Source organism: Ischnura elegans, chromosome 10 (assembly GCF_921293095.1).
Source record: "Ischnura elegans chromosome 10, ioIscEleg1.1, whole genome shotgun sequence".
NCBI lineage: Eukaryota > Metazoa > Arthropoda > Insecta > Odonata > Coenagrionidae > Ischnura > Ischnura elegans.
The window spans coordinates 53,253,753-53,277,181 of NC_060255.1; the positions used below are offsets into that span (position 1 = coordinate 53,253,753).

At 36.6% G+C, this 23,429-nt stretch overlaps 1 protein-coding gene across 2 annotated transcripts in view; it reads left to right on the top strand.

The window, feature by feature from the left end:
- Positions 1–23,429, top strand: part of LOC124166963 — a 610,523-nt gene that overhangs the window by 193,680 nt on the left and 393,414 nt on the right. For both annotated transcript variants that reach the window (XM_046544703.1, XM_046544704.1), the window contains exon 4: positions 22,046–22,085. The gene's annotated coding sequence lies outside the window, so the exon portion shown is untranslated. The remainder of the gene's footprint in view (positions 1–22,045; positions 22,086–23,429) is intronic.

Consider the following 23,429-nt stretch of genomic DNA (forward strand, 5'->3'; position numbering starts at 1 on the left):
TGTGCAATCGCAATACAAATAAATAGATAATACTTTTTTATTATTATTTTATTACCTTTTTTATCAAAATTAGTTCATTTCAACCTAATTTCAATTTGTGATTTGATAACACTTGTTCTTCAACTTAATCGAATCTCATTATTTGTCGTAGCATTAAAGTGATTGTAAATCTGGATCAATGATGCGATAAGTATAAAAATCTAAATTTGTTTTTAAAAGAGAAAAATATGGCTCATATAGCTCGCTTAAAGCACCAGAAATGTTGATTTTTTTCAATGCGCGAAATGTAATATTTTTCTTCATAAGAAATATGAATTATTCTCTACATAATTAATGTTTGAAATATTTACGAGTAGAATCAGTTCTAAACATTTCTGAAGCGAATAATGGCATCCGCAATCATAATTTCCAAATGACACTTGAGCTGTGTGGACGGATTATTTACGTTTCTCTGCTAGAAAATAAAACAAAAATATGCTTCCTATAAATGATCATGAATGGTCTAATGACCATATGACAACTGCTAAATAATGTAAATGGTGTGATGAGATGGGGAATGGAGGCGCACAATTTACCCCATATACCACATTTTACCAGATACCAATCGTAATTAAAGAAATACCTCGCTTCTCTGCTTTCACTTCATTTAAAACATTGAATACGCAGCTTTGGACAAAACACAACTAAACTTAGCGGTAACTACATAAGAATCAAGGGTTAGGATATTATTCAATTCCATTTAAGCATTTTGTGTGAAAATTATATATTGTGCGAGTTATTTGCATGCGTGTTTCTTTTCACCGTCCAACATCGTTGAATTATCGTATTGTCCTCATGATATCTACACCAATGAAATATTTTGAATTATAATCGTTCAAAAAGGAAGATGAAGTTTCATAATTTCCTTCGCATTGGGTAAAAAAGCGTGTTATTCGGGTAGCTAATTAACGGAAATTAATCTTGGACCGAGTCAATACTGAAGAATTAGCATTCTTCATAATGGTGATGGTATGCAATATGCGTTTATTTGAATATCTTTTTTCTATATTGATGTATCCTGTATACAGTGTACAGCCTTTGTTGATATCCTATAAAAATATCTTATATAAGCTTATTTGGTAATCTCATTTTTGCTAGAAAACTTATATTTCCCATTGCCATATAAGCATAGTATATTCTTCATCATATCTACACCAATGAAATATTTTAAATTTGATGCATTCAAAAACGAAGATAAAATTCCATAATATGTTTCAGAGTACCAAAAGCGCGTTATTCGTGGAGCTAATCGTTTAAAATGCATCTTGAACCGAATTGATGTTGAATAATTAGCATTCTCACTTGCGGAGATGGTATGCCATAAGCATTAACTTGATTATTTTTCTTGTTCCAAAATATCCTTCCTATCCTATATGAAGTGATTTGATTACCTTTCGTTGTCCAAAATATTCTATCCTATATACGTAAATTTAACTTTTTTATTTTATATATCCTATCATATATTAGGTAAATAGATTGTGTTACTAGTTTAAAAATATATTTTCCTGTATGCATTAGTTTCATTATGTTTCTTAGTCTAAAATATTCACCCTTCCGCACATAGTCATATCTAAGAATAAAATTAAAAATACTCACAAAATTACTATTCCATATAATTTTTGTGATATTCTGCTGTTTGTCTTTGTCACGAATACGAGGAATTAATGCGTTTTTCCAGGTAAAGTTTGTTAGGGTGCACGTGCAAGCAGTAATGTCATGCAGAAAATCTCAGTCGAGCACAAACATTATGCAATAAAAGGAGTTTGGCTCTTAAAGAGAGCAATTTAATACCTCACCATAGAAATTCCCTTGTGAGCTCTCTTGAGAGGCATTGTGTATCCGGCTCAAATGAAGAAAAGGTGTGCCTTAATCTGAGCAGTGGATAAAATTTCGGAGAAAAGGTTTTTACTCTAAGGACGCAGAAAATATAGAGCATGGAGGCGCGTCTAAGTGAATTTTCGCGCAAGAGAACTCCATAATGGAAATAAAAAATTATACCGAAACTGGGTGACCGAATGCATAGCACCAAAATCGCATTATCTCCCTGCTAGCTTTCCCCTTGAGTGAAGAAAAAAATGTTTTTTGTCCCCATACCTATTCCGGAGATATAAGTATGTTTTTAAATCTATTTTGTTGCATTTCAAAGATACCATAGATGTATTGTAAAAATAATTGGATTTGTGATGACGCTAGAAAAATATTCTGCATAATTTTAGGCAATCATCATTCCTCTTTGATGTTAGTTATGAATATTTCGAGCACAATCATATTGCAAGTAAATTCTCAGCTTTCGTTTTTCTATAATTCTGATACCTTGAAAACAAGTATTTTCAGTCCTCGGTGTTTACCTTTATTTTGCACTAGGATAATTTTATACATTTTTTGAACAGTGTGTGCTTTTTCTAAGAATATATAGGCCCCATTTCACAAACTAATGTTGAAGTTTAGTAACTGAAAGGGGTCTCTCCCAGATTACTCGCGCTGCTGCCATGCTTTTTCTGGCCTTTCATTAGCATATGGCATACAAAATCAACCTCATTCTTTGGATAGGACGCTAACTTGTGTATATTTCCATATTAATTTGTACTTTAAAGGTGGAGGCCTCCTTGTCAAAATGAGTTGCAGCAATCCCGTCCATCTACAATATTTTTTTATTATCCCATTTTCTTTCTCACCTTTCAATACATTCTCCAAGTCCGTTGCAAATTTCTACAAGTAACTCGCATATAATTAAACAATTATCCGAACTAACATAGTATTTTACTGGATATACAGTGTATAGCAAATATCTAAAGTTATAATATAGTTTTTGTTATCAATTTCGAAATGGATAATTATTCTTTTCTTCAATCCATGGAACTCCATCATTATAATTATTTTTGGTTTAGTTTACGGTAGCGATCGTTTTTGCCAATATTTGCGATGTTTTTTTTGCTCCTTTATTTGTATTATCTTGCCTTCATATATTTACACCATCTCTTCTTCACCTTTTTTCCCGTTTATTTTTGCTATACAAGGGGATATGAAAGTATTATAGTATGAAATGTATTCTTCTCTGTGAAAACTCTGCGATGATATTTTGAAATTATTTCAGGAGATTTTCTTACAAGATATTTATTTATTCACGAGATTTTTTTTTAATTTTCTGGTTTTAAATGACATAATTAACGCAAAAGGAATTCAAATAGAGACATGATTAATTTCGGGTCAACAGAAGAACTTCTTCACGGTTCTCTACAAAGATGAAAATTTTTCTTCTTTGACTGCAAGAATCTCCAATTTCCCGCATGTGTAATGTATTTTTTTCGGCCAGCATTAAATTCTGTGTAGTTTGTTTACCACGGATTACAATCGAAGTATGCCATAAATACGCAATGGTTTATGTAAAAAGTGGATTTGCCCATCTCCTTACACTGCGATATAAACTTCCTTCAATCATTAACCCTGAGTACAGATACATAATTTTAGCCTTTCGGTCATCGCTAATTTCTGTGTAGTTTGTTGACCACGGGTTACAATCGCAGTATGCCATAAATACGCAATGGTTTATGTAAAAAGTTGATTTACCCATCTCCGTACATTGCGATATAAACTTTCTTTAATCATTGACACCGGGTAAAGATGCATAATTTTAGCCTTTACTCCAGTATTTGTCTTTTGCTCTCCAGTTACTTCCAGAAAGTGTGCGTTAATTTGCACACTCTTACTTGTAACATACGCCAACTGGAACTACTTCCTTCTTGTCGTTGCCTTGGCCTTTCCGTTGGCCTTCAGCTCTTCCTACGGTCAACTTAGGTGCATTTCTAATACCTCCTAGAAGTTTCTCGCTTCACACATCTTGTAGAACATTTAGTTTCTCGTCTTCTCTCATTGCCGCTGGCGTTGATATTCATGCATACATCTGAAAAGCCTGTTGTCAAACTTCATCTCACGTTTCATGAGAACCACTCAGGAATGGAAACTTTTTCGCTCACCAAGCTTTATCTTACTATTTTGGAAATATATTTCGCCATAACATTAACTTTTTAGGTGAAGAGGTACCTATTTGAAAAGCGCTGTTCTGCCTGTGATAATTATACTCTTGCGCAATAGTAATTTATCTTCATAAGGGATTAGACGAGACAAAATTTTACCGAAAGTGCTCGAAAGAAATATGAATGATCTTTGGGTAGTAACTGATAACCGGGTCATTCACCAATTCGAATGTTCTTCTTACGCAAGTAAAACTCTCCTTGGCCTTAGGGAGTGGGAAACTATCTAGTTTTCTATAACGACGAGGAAACAATTAGAACCATAGGAGGAAAATAGTTTATTAACATTGGTATGAAACTAAATAAATAAGAATTAGATGTTGAAAACTTTTCAATGCAAGTTAGCTTATGAAAGAGTCGGTTACTTAATTTTGAAGAAGACAAGAAATGCCTTTCAATTTCGTCTAAAATGGATGATAAACACACAAGAGCATTCAGGAACAAAGGAAAAAAGTTGGACTACTGTTAAAAAAACTGAAAATGCTAAAAACAACATGATATCAGGTAGTTAAAAAAAATATAATCTAATATTTTCAGTTTGGTCGTCATATTTCAATGCTTTTCTTCGTAAGCATCATACTTTTTGTTGTAGTTTTTTTGTTGTTGAATCATTTTTATCTCCAAAGAAGACGTTTGCTTCACAATACAATTACGGTCGGTGGAAATTATTTACGGTGAGAATTTCATGCATTTTCGGTTTAAAATCATCCTTTACTTTTTAATAATCTGGGTCTTAGTAATCTAAGCATTACAATGAGCATGTTCTCTCCGGAGCAAAATTCAGCTTAGGGTCTCCCGTGGAGTTTTATCATGGAAGCGAGTCTAATTAAGCCCGGAGAACTTGTCTAATAAGCGGATGATTTAAGAACAGGGGAAGAGATTTATAGCCCTTGTGGTGACATTGTGTTTTAGTTTTATTCCAATTTTCATCTAATAAGGATAGTATGTTTCACCAATCCCTGCTTTGTAGTCTACGGAGGTTGAAATGTTCATATAAATTCATGTCCCTGGGATTTTCAGGGAACCCTTCCCACTGTAGGAGTTACCTAATAAGGGTGATCAGTCAAAATGAATCATTTTTGGCGCGTGAAGTAATTATTCACGCTATAACTGTATTAAAGCTATTTAATTATCTGAAAAGCGACTAAATATGTTATAAAAAGGCCATGCAAAGAGTTACATAAGTATGATTGCTCTTTAATTTTGTAATGCCAAATAATTCGTCTATTTCTGCTAGCTGCATTTTTATATTTTCATAGCATATAAAGTGATGTGATTAACGCATTCTTATTGAGGTGAAATTGTTAATAAGTATAATCATACGCTTGATGAAGAACTATAGAAGTGCATCATCTACGATACTACCGGCATGGGCTATCGGAATTTACGTAATACAGACAATAAAGAACCAAACAAGCAACTGAGAAGCTACTATCTATTACATTTAGCCCTAACACTTAACTTTGAAAGTGAGCTTTTTAAGTTTATTCTGAATATTAGATCAATTTATACGGCAATCGTTTCATTATACTCTAGCTGGGTGCGATAGATACATTTTAAAATACATAATTTCTTTCTTAAATACGGGGGTGTTAAGTTAAATAAACTCGAAATTAATTTAAACGTGTCGTCAATATTATGAAACGCAAATGGTAACATTTTTATTTTGTGATGTCTCTTCCATGGAACTCAGCTCCCCTTAGAAGGTATGCTGTTTAGGTAAATTATAGAAATCTTCCAGTCAGTCTCCATTGCATTGTCAATAAAATATTAAAGACTAGAGATTGATGCAACAAGGTGTTTATTAAGATAATTCAATAGGCATGTGTGGTCAGCAAATATAATTTCGCCATAGTTCTGTAATCACTGAACTACTCGGCAGATAATTGCTTTGTAAGCTGAGAGGACGGCTTTGCTTTCGTGTGCAAACAAGAGGCGACCGCAGACAAACGCTTAGGCACGATCGCAGGACTACATTCACACACCCGATGCATAACTATGGAACTGTGGGAAATCCTTGCTTCATCCATCCATGGTTGAGAGTTAGTTTCGGAAAATTACACGTTGATAGAGAGGAGAAAATTTTTAACGTCAGGAATGCTTAGCTTCAAGAGAACATTAACCTATAGTACAACAAGGATTAGTTACTGCATGTTTAAAACTTTAATGAGGAGAAATATCAAATTATTTGTATGGAAGTGTCAGATGCAACATGGAGGACTTATTGCATGTTAATGAAACGTAGAAATGACATTTATTTGATATTAAGGAAAAGATTTCCATTTTTTTTCACTGCAGTGTTATGAAAAAAATTTTGGGTGAAAAAATAGTTTAAAAAAGTGTTGTAATGAATAAATATATCTATTTAATATATAAAATTCCTCGCGTCAAAGTTTTTTGCAGACAAGCTTCCCCGAAACGGCAGCAGCGATTCCAATGAAATTTTGTGTGTACATTCAGTAGGTCTGTGAATAGAATATAAACTATTTTTCATTATTCCGCATGGCTCATGAGGCCGCGGAATGGGCCCTGAATCATTTCCTTAAGAAATACATGTAAAGTTCATAATTAATGCCTGCAGATCTTTTTTTCTTTTCCTTATTTACATTATTAATAATAGTCAAATACAGTTGCGACATATACCATTGGAAATAAAAAAAATGCACATTCTTATTCTTGCAAACGATTTGACTTCTTTGAAATTTGATTTCTTTGAAACGTGATTTACGGTGAAATTTGAAAAACAATGGAGAACTTGCAAGGATTTTGTACAGGCAATTTAACTCATGCATCGTATAGAACAACAAAAATCTTTAAAATGTACACTTCTCTTTAACCTGAGTGACGCATATTAACTGAACAATAGCGCCCTGAAAATAATGAAATCGTTTTACGGCATTAATGACGCGTGACGTCATATATGCCGTTCCGTGGCATGGTAACCAGGCATAACAAAGTGTTTATCAGTTCGAGACGCTGGAAAGTGGATTTACCTTGAGATATACATCTCCTGCGCTAGAATACAAGTTTAAAGAAGTACGCTATCTGTTTTTATTTTACACTTAAGAGAATTATCGGCATGGAAGCTGGATATATTCGTGCGGAGTCCGGAAATCTGCCCGAAGTCGATTCTCCCATAATGATGGAGTACTTAATGAGCTGTGACAAGTAAACTTCAGCTGAAATACGAAATGTAAAGGCTTTGCGGTAAGTATTTTATGTTATTTACAAGATAAATGAATATATAAATTGTTTTCATGTGAATTCTGTTGCACTAGGTCGTCATTATTAGCAAAGTTGTGATAATACATGTGACCTTTTCGCAATGTTTACATTATGAATCTCTATTTCAGATCTATGAGAAAAAAATACATTGAGAGGGCGACTTGACGTGTGCCATTCCAAAGATCTAATAATTTATGCCGGGTGAAGTGTTTTTCTGGAACGTAAAGTTACGGCCAAAAATTATAATGCCACCATGGTGTTCGATGAAGCGTCGAAGACGATTTTGAGCATTGTCTGTCACGATTGCACAGCGTCGTCGGGTAATTATAATGCTTCGGCGTAATGATTCATTAGTACTAGTTATTAACTAATTCATGCATATCTTTATTAGTAGCTGTGACCACAGTTAATGGCTTTATAAGTACCTTTATGTTATGATGTTTATTTGTAATGGTTTCAAGTAACTCTTAAATTTATTGTAATTTCATCAAAGTTTAGACGTATACCGACGTTTTTATAGACGAAATATGCAAGTAGAATCGATGGTAATATGTAAAATAATAATTTGTAAAAAATAAAATGTGAATTATTTTTCTGGAAGATGACTAATGATGCAATGTTTACCACTTCATGTTTTAAGGGGGATGCAAGCATGCCTTCCTTGGGTTTCCTAGTGTGGCTCCACAACAAGAGCTTAGAGCCTTCCCCAACTGAAGTTTAGTGCTATTGGCGCAAACCACCTTTGTCTGGTGTGAGAAACCAACTCCTTATGGCCACTGATCTAGGAAATTTGAAGCCTGTGGACCCAATTCTTGGAATTGGTGATTTCAAGGACCGGGTATAGATGGACTGCAGGGAAAATAACGATCAATGTGTTCTGTTGGCTTACAACTCTCCCTCTCACTCCCTTGAGCAGTTGGACTTATTTTATTTGGGCGTTTTATTTAAAACTCAAAATTTGACCCATAAGCTCTATGAGGATTCAGCTGACAGGTTTTCGGAGTTACTACCGCGTAGGTTCATCTCTGCAGACGACAGTTTCATCGGCATTACAGCAGGCTTCTTCGGGTCAATGAAGTGGAGATCCGTGGTATCGCCCGTCTCTTAAACACCCCGTCGGAGGCCGGTGCAAGAAGCCTGCTGCAATGCCGGCGAAATTGTCGTCTGCAGAGATGAATCTACGGGGTAGTAACTCCGAAAACCTGTCTGCTGAATCCTCACCACACCGCAAAAGCCTACACAAGGAGCTCTATGAGGACTTTATTCAATTTGCTAAGTCAAAAAGACCCTGCCCCTATGTTTACAAGCATCATCATTGACTGTTGGGCAGGCATCATGTCACCTGTGGCATAAGTTGAGGTATGCACGATTGGGTGCCTCAATGATTTATACAGAGGCTTACTGTAAGATGGATGGTGGTGGTACCCTGGCAGAGCAGCTGTTGGGTGCTCGACCCTTTAAAGTCACAGGGCCAATGAAGAGGGGGGAAGACCTAGAAGGTGATGTAATTAAGTCATTAAGACGAGAGTTGGGTGTTAGTTTTGAAAATACAGGACTTTTATTGAAAGCTGAACTCCCTGAATTTGTGGCATCGCCTGATTAGTTCTGAATATGTGGTAAAGGTGAAGTGTCCCACATCTGAAACATGCAAGAATTATATTAGCAAATGTGGGAAAGTGGGTGGTAGATGCCATGCACAACTGCAACTCCAAATGTTGTTTTATGGGAAGGAAAAAGGAATATTGTGCGTTGCTGACCTTAAGTACGAAGTCATTTCCAAAATTGAAATTAAAATTGTCAATTATGATACAAATTTAGCGAAGACACTGGTTGACTGGGCCAGAGAACTCTGGAGAAAAAATATATTCTCACTGTTAATTAAAGCCCTTTGATTTCAATAAAATGTTTAAATGGATTTTAATTTACAATTTCTTTTAAAACCTTAATCCATTTAAATTTCACCAGAAGTCAACTGTCTATGTTAACAACCTATCTCTATATTCCATAATTGGAATGGTTGGATTATGGATGGCAAAATGTAAGTAATGTGAATATGAAAATATGAGTTACCTGAGAAAATATGAGGTGCTTCTAAACTTATGGTAAAATACTGATTTCAGAGGTTTGTAGAATGTTTTTAATGCTTTTATTTACAAGTATTGCTATAATAATAGACAAGCTCTCACTGACTCATTAAATTGCAATACCTAATCACACTTCTCAATTATCTTATTTTATAAATTTATCAATCCTGCAGCTATTTTATTGACATAAATTTTACGCAATTTTTCTGACAATTTGCCATTTAAGTTACATTTCATTACCATATAAGGCTCCGCTGCCCTCCCCAAAACTCCGCCCGTGCACCTTTTCCCCGTTAGTGCAGCCCAGAGTCCCGGAGGAAGCGGCCGGAACGGCGGCCCCCGCTGCAGTACTACCTCGGAGTACTCGGAACGGCATATATGACGTCAGACCCATGGAAACAACCACGCCCCCTTTCGAACGCCGTTTTTCGCGCCATTGGATTTTCGACAACTTTGAGAATTTTTATCTCGAGAACGAAGCGTTACCTAGCCCTCGGGTTTTTTGCGTTGTGCAAGATTCAACGTCCTCTATCTCCTCTATTTTTTTCAAAAAATGTGCAAGTTCTCCATTCATAAAAATGCTGAAATTTTAGCGTTTTTGGCTTACTGCCCCCTTGACGACCGTCAGTATTGTTTATGTTGTGGAACATCAGAAAGACCATGTAGTTTGCAGCATCATAGACTACCTTAATAGGAAAGACTAAGGGCAGCCAATCATGTGTGAATGTCCAATAAGAGTGAAGGATTGAAATTTGTTAATGGAGATAATATTTTAATGAATTAAAAAAATAAATGTTTGGTGCATTGTTATTTTTATAGATCGTCAGCGTTTACAGCGTGCCATTCCTCTTTCAGATACCACACCCTCGGATTCTTAAAAAATACCTATACAAGAAATGATTTATATGGCAAAACAGCGTTTGCCGGATCAGCTAGTATTCCACATACTATTCAACCTTATACGCTGAAATAAATATATTTAGCTGACATACAACACATGTGTGAATCAGTTATCAACATAGAGTATGAATTTTTTTCCCCCAAGATCAGAGTTACAAAAAATAAAGCAGCTAAACTTGAATTCAGCGTAAGGAGAATTTTATTAATGAGAGATTTTTAGTAGAACGATATAATAACGTATAACCTTACTCAGATGACTTTTGTCCAATGATTTATTTAGAAATATAATAAAAGAATCAGTCTCATCATAGATTCCCAAATTTCCCCTTCTTTATACTGCGTTACCTTCCCTTTTTACTTTCTCTCCATAATGTTTTTCATATTAGCCAGTTTAATTAACCTTTCCATCGGCTCCAGTGGCACAAACTTTTCCCCTATCGTGAACCCGCCCACCATTAGATTTTGATCTTGCACCCTTGACTTTCCCTTTCAAGATCATATCTCAATACGCAGTGTTCTCCCCATGCGATCAATACCATCTCTTCCTCGTTGACTCAGATTGAGTCTCTTTTAGCCTCTTAGATATGATTATACCCTTATCACTTCCTGTGTCTCTTATCCTTCATCATCATAAGCTCTCCATTGTACTCTTCTCTCCGCTAGCCTTTTCATATTGACGTATTTAGTTTCGTTTACATCCTTAACAATCCGTCCTCTGTAATTCATTCGAGGATGTTCCGTACCTCGACGATTGTCTTTGTCATCTATGTCTGGCCATCGCCTCTGAAGATGTGGCCCGCTAAATTGTTTCGTCTTCTCCTAAGGGCTTTTAGAAGACTTCCCCTTTCACTCGTCCTCTTATCCTTACCATTGCCCGTGTAACTAAAGGCAGTTTTTGTCTTCTGATCCCATTCAAAGCAAGTTCTCCATTTCATTTTACATACGTTCCCCTTTTCTTCTCGAGGAAGTGAGTCCGTAGGATAAAATAATCAAAGGCCAAGAGGTGATTTTCCATGTGAGTGTCTTTTATCGATATTAGTTACAGTAAAATTTTGGGGAAACACTATTTCTTTCAGCTTTTGAAATTTGCACGGTAAACGTTAGTTGGTTGGAGTTTTTTCATTAAGAAATTATGTAAGTTTTTAATCAAAAAGTTTAATTTCAAATATTATCTAAAAAAAACTGATAGTCTGATATTTTTACCACGACTTAATTCGATGGGATTTTAGGGATTATATAATCACAAGTTTACTATCTAATATTCATTGTTGTCTCAATTATTGACTCCACTTCTACACTACATCGACAGTCAGCAATTATTTTGTACAGAAGTGGTGGAATGATCTCTTTGCTCTTTGTACTTACGTTTAGATACGTAATTATGTAACTGCTAAGTCGTGTAAACCAAGTTTATGTTAATTCTCGGATGAACTTACCATTACCCTGGGAACGCTTCAGATATTGATTTTTATCTGTAAAACTAATTATCGGCAAAATAGGATACTCATAGATGCATAAAATGCTAAAGTTGCTTGGAACCTGGTAAAGGATGTATTGATTATTATTTCTTCGTACGCATCACACGTGTATTGAGTGCAGCAATTAGAGCGGAAAATCAGCGGAACGGAACCGCTCAGGGAAATAGAGTCGTCTCCGACGTTTGTAATACTCGACCAGTGGAATCCACTGAAAATTTTAAATTTTATTTGAATTGCAATTAAAAACAGCGCTATGGTATCCATTGCCCTGGAGATATTTGTTTCATTTTTCAGGCACAAATGTGTGTATATGGCTTCTGAAATTGTAAATTTATTTCTTGAGTAACCATTTTATAACGTATAAAATCGTATCCGGCTCCATTTTGTGGAAGTTGCAAAATATAATGCAAAATATAATGCAATAAAACTATTTTTGCATCATATGCAAAAATAGTTTTATTGAAATTGTTTCCATACAAACGTAATGTACCTTCAAAGTCTTTTCTTTTCTGCAATAAATACCTACTTTTGTTTTTAAGCGGGTAAAACAATTTGTATGTGTGTATTTAAATTTATTTATTTGTATTCATCACCCCAAAAACAGCATATGACATCGAGGTGCTTTAACATATCTTAATGGGTGACCATAAATAAGCAAGCTCTGGTTAGTTGTAACTTCGGGGGAGGCGGATCTCGAACCCGCGATCTTCAGCTTGGCACGCAAGGACTGAATCCCGCCGCCTCCAAGGCCGACGTTTATATGACAGCATTCGTTTATTAAGGGCAAGATCAGGCTGACAAATTCACTCAAGACTTAACAATAAACTAAAAAAATCTTAAATATTCGGAGTGTTATATTCAACACCACTTTCTGCGAAATCTTTTGAAATGTTCAATTTTTAGTGATAGCCACATCTTCTCTTCTGAAAATGTATTTGTTTTTGGATGAATTATTTACATTCTTATATTTGAGTCAATGATATTATTGAAACCCATCGGATCACCCTGATTCTATGTAATAAAGTGTTTATGGCAACAAATTCAAGTAAAATATTCTTAAAAATAACAATTTCATTAATGATGTACCATTTTTCCTACCTCTGGATATTTGGTATAGTTTCTTAATAATAGTGTTTGATTCCAGGTTTTTAAGTGATTTTTACTTTATGCATTGACAGATAATTCAAAATTTTGATATTCGAAAGCGTCATATTATATTCTTACGTTTTAATACGTTGGAAAGTGGTATAATTTCTTCCTAAATTATTCAGTTGCTCACACATCGCTCCAGTTATATAGAATGATGTTAATCACGCGGTAAAATTGATCGTAAAATTTCTTTCATTTTCATTTCACGTACCAAATCCGTGAGAAGAAAAAGGAAGAAACAGTGGGAAAACCGCAATGGGTTTTACCCCTAGTACCACGAAAAGGACGATAGGAGAGAGCTCTGTGTGTTTGTGTGTGTGTGTGCAATTGTCTCATCGCACTCACAAACACAGCGTTAAGGTCCATCAATCTTCTCTCTCCTTTCGACTCCAACCGTTTTCCTTTTTTATTATTATTTGCTCTCCTTTTGAAGGTCCCTACTCCCCGCCACGTTTCCACCACCGCCACCCCACCCCGAGGTCGTCTCCGATGCTCATCTCTGTTCATCTAAACCTCCCCGCTTCCATCTCACGCGAGGGAAACGACAAGTGATGGAACCCTTCCCTCGTATTGGCGCATGGACCTACTTCCAAACCACCCCAGCTTTCCGCGGCATGCCACTTCCCTTTTGTCCCGCGGAAATTAAAACGCGACCTTAACCCCGAAACGTTTTCAGCATTCGAAAGGAGATTTTCCACACAAACCCTGCCCCCGTGGTGGCGCTGGGATCTCATTGCTTGTCTTTCCTCTATGCCGAGAGCGGAGGTAAGTGTCGAGTGATGTACTGAAATCAGCTTTTATTTGCTTCTATCGAACTTTATTCCATTTTTCTCTACGTCTGTCTTCTTTTTTCCCCGTCTTAGGCCCTCCCAGCCTATATTTGAGGACACAACTCGGTCCTTTTATATCTATCCCAAGTATTATTGTTTTTCAGTCTTGTCTTTCCCCTACGGCAAGCACACCCTCCCATTCCTCCCCTATTGAGTGCATGAATACTTATCCTATTCACCTTTCTGAATATAGTTTAGGTTTACGATCATACCTCCCACCGAGTGAGGGAGTTTGCATAGGGTACGAGATTCTGAAAGAGTGGGGAAAACTAAGGGGCCTAGACATTTTGATGACGTCGTTATCTAAGTCTTTGATTTTCGATGTATAATTTGATTTCAAGTTTTCAAAATATCTCAAGTACCGTTCTCTTATGATTGATTCCATCTTTTTTTATTACAATCTTCATGTACATGGTTAAGTTATTATGATCTTCCTGCCCCCATTTTGTTTTTAGAATTGCCCTCAAGCACGTTATGTATATTTTTCGTGGTTGGATTTTAAAGGACCACACTTAGGTACGTGTAGTTATGTGCACTCTTATTCCGGGTGATGTAGAGTTATTTTTTAAAATAGTTGCCTAGCCGGCTTTTGCAAAAAGTGCCTTTGTCGTAATGTTTTTTAAAATGTTCTTTGAGTGATAATTTTGAGTCCAGGGTCACCCCAAGGTATGTGGCCTTGTCTTGGTATATTATCCCCTGTATCCTGATTCGAAGGAATGGGCAAATGTGGTTTAGAAATGTAAGGTCTGTTGAAGATTACTGTTTAAGTTTTCTCAGTGTTCACTCTAATCTTCAATTCATTGTAACAGGCGTGTAGGTACTTCGTTAAGTTTGTCTTGCCCCATTTCAGCGGCTGACTATGGATCCTTGATCTTTGTGAGTATAGCCTCGTCGTCCCCAGCTTTTGATGGATTTTTTCTAAATATGTTATAGCGTTTATATTTATATTTTTTTTGAAAATACAGTTTTGCTGAGTAAGCGGAGGCGTCAGAAATTATGAGGGGTGGGAGCCGTTATCGGACCGTAGTGGGGAGGGGAGAAATTTTATGCCGGGAGACGATTCACAACAAGTTTAATTGGCCTCCAAGAATTCGCAACGAGGGAATGGAGTAAGGAGGATTTTAAGCTCGCCTTTCTCAAGGGGGTTTTTGGTTCAAGATGAGAGACGTGCCCGGGCTTAGAAGGAGAATGATGCTGAAAGCTAGCTTCGTGTTTGTGAACGGTTTTAATTCGTGGATTAATTGAAAAAGCGAATTTTCTAACGGAGTTTTCGCCGAGTCTCCTCGAGGATTTATGGGACCGTTTGGAGGTCGTGGACTTGGTAGCGAGGGGGGAATCTGGAATATATTTTGGGGCTGCTTTCTGGGGGTTTGAGAGAGAGGTTTGGAGCAGCCAGTTGGTTCGGCTGGTATTTTACTGAGTTCGCGTGAGGGGTAAGGGCGGGTTTGGGAATGATTTGGGACGCTGTCAACGCAAGGCGTGTCAACACTCTGAGCCATTAGCGCCTTCGGAAGATGAATATAGAGCGGTTGGATGATGAGGAGAAGAACGAGGCTGAGCTCGTCGTCAATTTGCGAGCTCTACCCTCTCTCGTACATACGAGCACAAACAGGGGTGCGAGGGCATGATGCGGTTGCGAGCCTGGGGGAGGCCAAAAGGCTGCCGAAAACTGGATTCTGGGCCACCGCAAGGGGAGACTCAGTCCCTTGCTTCTTTTGATTGGTGCTACCCGGAGGTGGAATTTTTTCGTCTTTTTTTTCTGTCACGTGGGAAAACACTCTGCAAGATTTATGACTCCCTTACCCCTCCCAACCCTAATTCCGTCCAGTTTTTTTTTTCCTCTCAGGGGGTAATTTGGCGTGAGTGGCAGGTAGGTATGCCTTCAGAACCCGCTAAGCTGTCAACATTGTTTTATTAATCGTAGAAAAAAACACTCGCAAGTACCTCTTTCTTGGTTGGTCCCACCCAGTGCTTAGCGAGCAAAAAATTATCGGTCGGTGGCATATAATCGTTTCGGTGAATATTTGGGAGTCACAAATATGTAAGTGATTATTGCATATCCCTGACATAAGAGCCTTTTGCCGGGAGCGAAATATCACTTCGTAATATCCTACTTCGTATAATTGAGAGTTTAATTCATAGAGACCGTAATTTTAAAAAAACGAGAGAATAATTAAAATGGATAACTTGTTAGAAAGAAAATTCCAGAATGCACAAGATGTCATTCCTGTCACTTAACTAAGCCTTGAAATAAATATTTTTTAACTATTCCACAATATTAATCATACGAATTTTCTCATATTCAGTTCACTTTCTTTGAAAGTCATTTAATGGTTTTAAATGGCTAAATTATGAGATTTATTAAAACTTGAGATGCCGCGGCGCCGGCGCGCCGGTAAGCAGTCAACATTGTTTTATAATATCTGGAACACGTAGGAGAAAACATGGAAAAATATACTCACAAGTACATCTTTCCTTGCTGGGTCCTGCATAGTGCTTAACGAGTATAAAATTATCCGTCGGTAGGATGTATCGTTTAAATGAATATTTGGGAGTCTTATATATTTGAGTGAAGGCTTCAAATTCTTGAGGAGAAACAGTCCCGTCACTCAAATAAGCCCTGAAAATAAAATTTCATAATTATTTAGCAAAGTTGGTGATACGACTTCTCTGTTTTACAGTTCAGTTTCTTTCAAGAAGTTAATTAAATGTAATTTTTAAGAAATGAAAATACACAACCCTGGTAACTTTTCAAAATTATTTATTGGTACGACGCGTTTCGACGCTGAGGCGTCATTCTCAAGTACGTATTCGCCTCAGCGTCAAAACGCGTCGTACCATTAAATAATTTTCCAGTGAAAAGTTACCGGGGTTGTGAATTTTCATTTCGACTTGGAGTTTCACAAAGTAACAGCCGAATCGATTGAATTCGTCGTTTTTTAGTTTGAAATGGCTATTTTTTTACTTGAGACCCCACTAAGCCGTAAACATTGTTTTATTAATCATGGAAAAAATACTAGTATCCCTATCTTGGTTGGTACCACCTAGTCCTTAACGGTGAAAAATTATCCGTCGATTGCATACGAACTTCATTTTGGCAGTACAATTTATTTTAATAACTTAATTAAATGTCATATTAAGGTTTCAAATTGCTTCATTTCTAAGCTTGAGCCTGAGTTGGTAAAAACAATCCTGGGGTCATTTAAAATTTGCCCTTTCATTGTTGCCACTTGATCGAAAAACATTATCTATTCTCTCAAATATATGGAATGAAACATCTTAAGAACTAGCTCCATAATATCCAATCTATTTCCTTTATTCGATATTCCCTTCAGTATAACACATGTGACGCTCCATGGATGGGAAAGAGAAGAAATCATTTCATATTTTACTACGATAGTTAATATTTCAAACTATATAGATAGGTAAATGGTGTTTTTTCAATGTGCAACTCACTAAAACAATGATTTTTGTAATTCATCATTGATTAAATTCCTTGATTTTTGCGTTGCCATGGAATAGATAAAAATGACTTTTAATTTTCTCTGAGTACTTTAACTGTTAACACAAATGAAGACCAGTTATCATAACATTAGCACATAAATCTCCATGGTGAATATCATTAATTGAACGAGAATACATTCAATGCGTCCTCTGTGGAAGTTTTTTCATCTTCTGTGGTCGACTCCGTTTGCCGCTTCGTTCAAGGTCGTTTCCTGCTAAAGTGAACGCCATCTTAAGTTGACCCGCATATAAAACGAATAGTTGAAACTCGAGTCGTTGATAAACCACTTTCCTTCATTGTGAAATTTAGAAAAAAGTTTTTTTTTCGCTTTATCATACCATCAGTACCGGCTGACTATTACTTCTAACTATTACCTGACTAACTAGAGTATCGACTGTACCGATTTTCTAATGGGCATCATATTTATTTAGTTTACGAGGCTTGTCTTAGCAAGTGAATCTAAATACAAGCACTACGAATATTATTACTATTTTCAGGTACTTGTAGGTGGAGCAAAAAGGTCTTCTTACGGCAGTATGCCTTTTCCTGATTTTATCTCTCCCTTTCCCTTAAGTTAATTCTTAAGCTTCTCTCGGGACAGGAATTTCTATTCCCACGTAAACGTAATGCAAATATAGTAGGAAGAGAAAGGCATAATAAACACTAAGCATATGCCTTCAGACTAGCTACAAAGGAAAGCCACCAGGAACTCCCTTATTTCCTTTTGGAACTCTACAACGAGTGGGGTACCAAACTGAAACAACCTAAGTTTTTGCTTAGTTTTGACTCAAAGGCGTAATTATTTAGCAATAAGTTATTTTACCTGGTTACCTTGTCCTGAATTACTGTTTCTTGTAGTTAACATAGCCTCACCGTTTTTACACGATCAATTCAACTATCAGTTCTTTTTGAACCTGTTTTTTTAATGAATAATCCCTGTGATTTCGCTGCTGGTAGTCCAAATCCGGTAAATTTTAATAAGGAACGTTTTCATCAATGAGTTACCTGATTTCGATGCCGTCGTATTTTGTATGGTAACCAATTCTCTAATAACTGCTAATGCATAGAGGATCTTCAGAAGTAACGCAATAATTTTATCGACGAAGTAAAATCCTTTTGCTCCAGTATCCCTCACAAATTCTGCCCAATTTTTTTTTTTAATTGTCTCCTGAGATAGCTATTTGAAAAGAGCAAAGTATGAGTTTAAACTGACGAATTGGGCTAACTATTGTAATCACGTCCGTAGGAAGCCTTAAATCGAGAACCATGCAGTTCAAAATATGTACTTCGAAATATAAATACGTCGTCTAAACCTTTACCTTGCATATTTTGTGGCCAGTAGCTTTCCTATAAGACATTCCAAGCTTGCAGGAAAGATGTATTTCGTGTCTAAGTCAGATGAAAACCGAGTTACGAGTCATTGGAATAAAACGAAAGTAACAGAAGGATAAAAAGCGCAAAAATCAAAATAATTATTCTCCAAAATTAACCCAATTCTAAGAGTTAGTGTTCGAAGTACCTTGGTAAAGTTAAAGATCTTCACAAAAAGATTGTCACTGAAATATTGCTCAGTCTAACATCTCCTCACCATTCCAAGCTTCAGAGTCAGCATTTAAAATCTATTAATCGAAATAGATTTAAACTACGGACCTGCGAAAGTGAATACTATTTAATCTTGACTTACATATAACATGAATTTTTGAAAATCCTACTTTTAATTGCCTATATTGTTCTCTTTACATCTCTATTTTTTCCTTATATGTATAAGTATTATAAAAACAGCTAACATACGATGTGAATTTTGTGCTTTTCTACTGGAAAGTTGATGAATGGGCTTAGTTTCATTGATAAAATGTTTTTCGGAATAACTCACATAAAGTTTAAGAAAGAAGGTCGAAAAAAAATTATTCGCTGCGGGCTGCGCGAATCCCTCATTTTGTACCTCGATTTTCGGACTGCGTCGTTGGTCCCCAAAACAATTTAAATCCGTCAGATAACCAAGCTAACTTGTCTGCTCAGAAAGCGGAATTGGCGGAGACATTCTTCCTTCCTTGCAAGCGCAATTCATCTTGCTCGAAAACCACCGTCGTTTTACACTGCTGTCACCAGGTCCTGTGTGCAACTAGTGACCAAGCCACCTGCTTGTCACAAGAGTGTATGGAACAAAAACCACGGTGTTATCTGGGAAGTAAATTGATTCTCAGTCCCAATGTGAAACAGCTTCACCTTATATTGGTCATTACCTTGCACATTAAATGACTCGAATTATAAAAGTAGCAGCCAAATACATTAAGACGAAATCCTTTATAATAACTCTTTTTTCGTCATCATCATCAGTCAACAATCCTAAGATTAGTGTGACGCCGCTCTCCATTCCTCTCTTCTATCCGCTAGCCTTTTCATAGCGCTGTATTTCTTCTCTTTCACATATTTTGTAACATTCCCTCTATAAACCATTTTTGGCTGTCCCTTGAACTTCTTCCCTTCCACCTTCCCAACTACGATTGTTTTCATCATGGCCATGGCGTCTCATAATGTGGACTACTAAGTTATTTCGCCTTCTCCTTAAGGTTATTAAAATAATTATATATTCTCCCACTCTTCTTGTCACTTTCTCATTACATAAAAGGACGATTTATTTCATCTTCATCATCCTCGGTAGCACCACATTTCGAATGCTTCCACTCTTTGCTCATCTGCTGCTGCCAACCTCGAAACCTGGCTTACGTATACAAAAACATAGAGGATCTGATGAATCGTTTTTCTTACTTTTACGTTGATATGAAGATTTTTTACTGCACACGAAACCACTCACGCGTCGCAAGGACGGAAACTGGATTTTCACTTTACATTATTTCCTAGTTTTTTTTGCGATTTATAGATGGTATACATGTTCCATAATATCATTTTAAAATGAATCTAGGTTAGTTACTTATATGAAGGGTAATCTTCTCCAACCAATACTTAGCATCAGAGTAAAGCAACGCTCTGTATTTTATTTTTCATTACCTACTGAACCCGAGTTTGTTCCATTTCTTACCTTTAGTATTCGTTATTTTATTAAATATTTTTAATAAGAAAGAGGTTCACTTAGAAGATGTTTGCAATATTTATGTCACCTAAATACTGCTTTTAAGCAGGAATTTTCTTCAGCCGGACACTTCGAAAAGTCGACGAAACAGTAAGCAGCCAGTATTGATATCCTGGGATTAGTCTAGATTAGAAACGATATTTCAAATGAAATGGCCGATCAACCAAATAATTGACAGGTAGGGGTCAATAAATATCATAACATGTAATCTTGGACCACGTTTCCAGGATTTAAGTTATTTTAGCATATTGCTACTTAAGATACTGGTACCTTTTGCCTTCAAGTTGAGTTTTGACCTAAATCAGTAACAGCATATTTTGCTAATCAACATGTGAAGCAAAAATTGAGTTTGTCGACGGCGTGGCAATTTTCAGTCACTTAACGTGTTCCTTACTTATAACTCAAATCCTCTCAACCCACCAACTCGCTTGTTTGCACGCGAGGAGTTGGTTTCCCACAGAAATTCATGCGTTGAAAATCTAGGAGCGTAGATCTAAAAGTACGTATTTACCTGTGCTTCTAGATAACTCAATCAATAAGTTTATATTTCTTCGAAACTATTCTTTAAAAGCCAATTATTCCGTCAATAAGTAAATGTAGAGCCATTCCATCGTTTTCTTCACTGTTAAATCTTTTTTTATTGTCGTTAGTTAAGAATTTTTATGTTTTCCATCATATATGCAAATCCTTCACCATTTTAACCTTAATATATAACCTGATCTGTTTATAAGGATTTCACTTAGAAACGTCATTTTTTTGATTTTTAAAATGAGACTGCATAACAAGTAAGTGGTAATTTTGTATCATTTCCCCTCTGCACCTTTTTTAAATATTCCCATGTGTTTTGCTTTCGCCTGTTATTTTTCAACGTGATACTTTCAAGACAAGACAATACGTGACAATATTTTTGCTATGCTGATTTTATTACACTCTGCTATACTTAGATAATCTTTGCACTTTTTGTGAATTAAAAAAAATCATTTTTAAATTTTTTAGGTTTCCACCTAAATTTATATTCCTAAGGGCATTCATCTGTATTATTCTATGTCATATTTTTCTAAGATTAAGCTAGTATGAGGGGCAAAATTCTTTGATACTTGACTTCTCTTATTTAATGCCCAACATTCCGGTCAGTGGCGTCAGTTCGTGCTAAGCCAACTGGATCTAAAGTGAACATCCCATGACCTTTATAGAATACCAAGGCACTATCAACACATTTAATGATGATGTTGTTGTAACATGTTCTAGCAAAATCTATGAATAAACAAATAGCCTAGCTAATTGTAGAGGAAATACAGAGTTAATCCCTATACATGATCTTATATTTTCAAAGTATAAATGTAGAGTTTCAAAATATTTTAATTCAAATTAGAAAAACATGCTGGATATCTCTTAATTGCATCAGTGCACAAATTTCTGGAATGTTTAGCGGTTTTTAAGAGAGGGTGCAGTTGTTTCTTACGAGTGGATAAAGTACCCAATAAAGTACTGAAAAATGACTCCTTTATGCGCCGTCCAATTTTTCAGGCAGGATATTTTATCATCACTTTAGAAATACTCATGTGCTAATTAGATAATATATCAATTTTATATCAAATGGTGTCCCATCCACATTCATCCAGAGTATTAAGTAATATTCGTTAAAATTTATCGATACGTGCTCATGAAATTGTTGCAATGTCCTGTTAATTTGCATTTATTTTTCTATTTCAGGAGTTATTTCATCGCTTGAATCTTGCAAGCAGCACTTTGGGTGAGTGCATAATTCAAACTTTACAGATTCGTCATTTAACTTTTGCTCAATAAGTGGACAGCAGCTAAGCATAAGTTTCCTCGGCTTCACCAAATTTCTAACATTGTAAATGATACTATGTAGGTTACTAAATCAGATTCTTGGTGCTACTCGCCCTGCTGAAATTGCAACCTTATTGGAGGTGAAGAGATAAGATTAATGAGCAAACTTCATCGGTGGCTGTGTCATAGAAATATTTTGAGAGAAACGTGAATGCAGGAGTGCGAACTTCCACACTTCGGCAGGTGAACCCGAGGTGAAATTGCGACAGTATGGCCGTTTTTAACGGTAACTTTCAAATTTTCCGCTATGCAAAAAGCTTAAAAAATTATATGCAGCCCGTGGGACTTTTCATCGCTTTAAATCCCTAGCAGGATGCCACCTCGACTGATTTAAATGAAATGAGCGCATATATAATCGAGGCAGTGAGTGCTGCAAACTTTCCTACCCCCACCATCTTTTTGGGAAGACATTTTTTATTTTTTTCCTCGCGTTCCCCGTGCTCACGGCAGATGACAGAATAAAAATAATTTTTCCCGCCTGGCCGACGCGACTCTTGCGCCACCGGCGAGACCATCCAGAACTAAAGCCTTCCATCTTCCGAATTTTTCGAGCTCTCATCGTCACCGGCTTTCCTGGCATTAAGGTTTTTGGGAACCCTGCCGACCTACGCCATAATCATGGGGCTTTGAAATTCATTCCACGCGCTGCGTGAAACGAGATCCATCCCATGGCGAAAGAGGAGAAAAAAAATATATAAATGAAATGCGAAGGGCGGGAGAGAGAAAAAACTTAAAATCGAATAAGTGAAAAATGAAATATTTATTTTATTCCGCAATGATTTTTTTGCTTATGTTCGCGTCGTCGGCGTCTTTTGTTTTCCGTTAAAATATGAAAGCGGGAGGGGATGTGGCCTCCCCTCACACATCTCACCCCACCATCCTACCCAATTCCGTACGCATCCCCTCTCGACTGCTATCGTACCGTATCGGATGCGGGGCAATGACGACGCTCCCATCTGCGCATGCGCGCGGTACACAAAATGAGCCGGAAATGGGACGAGGCCGTAGAAGATGATGCCCCTCCTGGAGTGGGGAAGCTGTTGGTGAATCCTGGGAAAGAGAAATGGGTAAAAAAAGAGGGGAGTTTGAACTTGGTGCCATCACAGGAGGGAGAGAGAGAAGTGAAGTGAGATGTTTTGAAAACAAAACGCAAAAAAATATATATGTATGTATATGAGAGATCCTCCGACAGAGATGAGTGGCGCTGTGGGAGTCGAATGCGGCCGGGACGTGATGTTGGTCG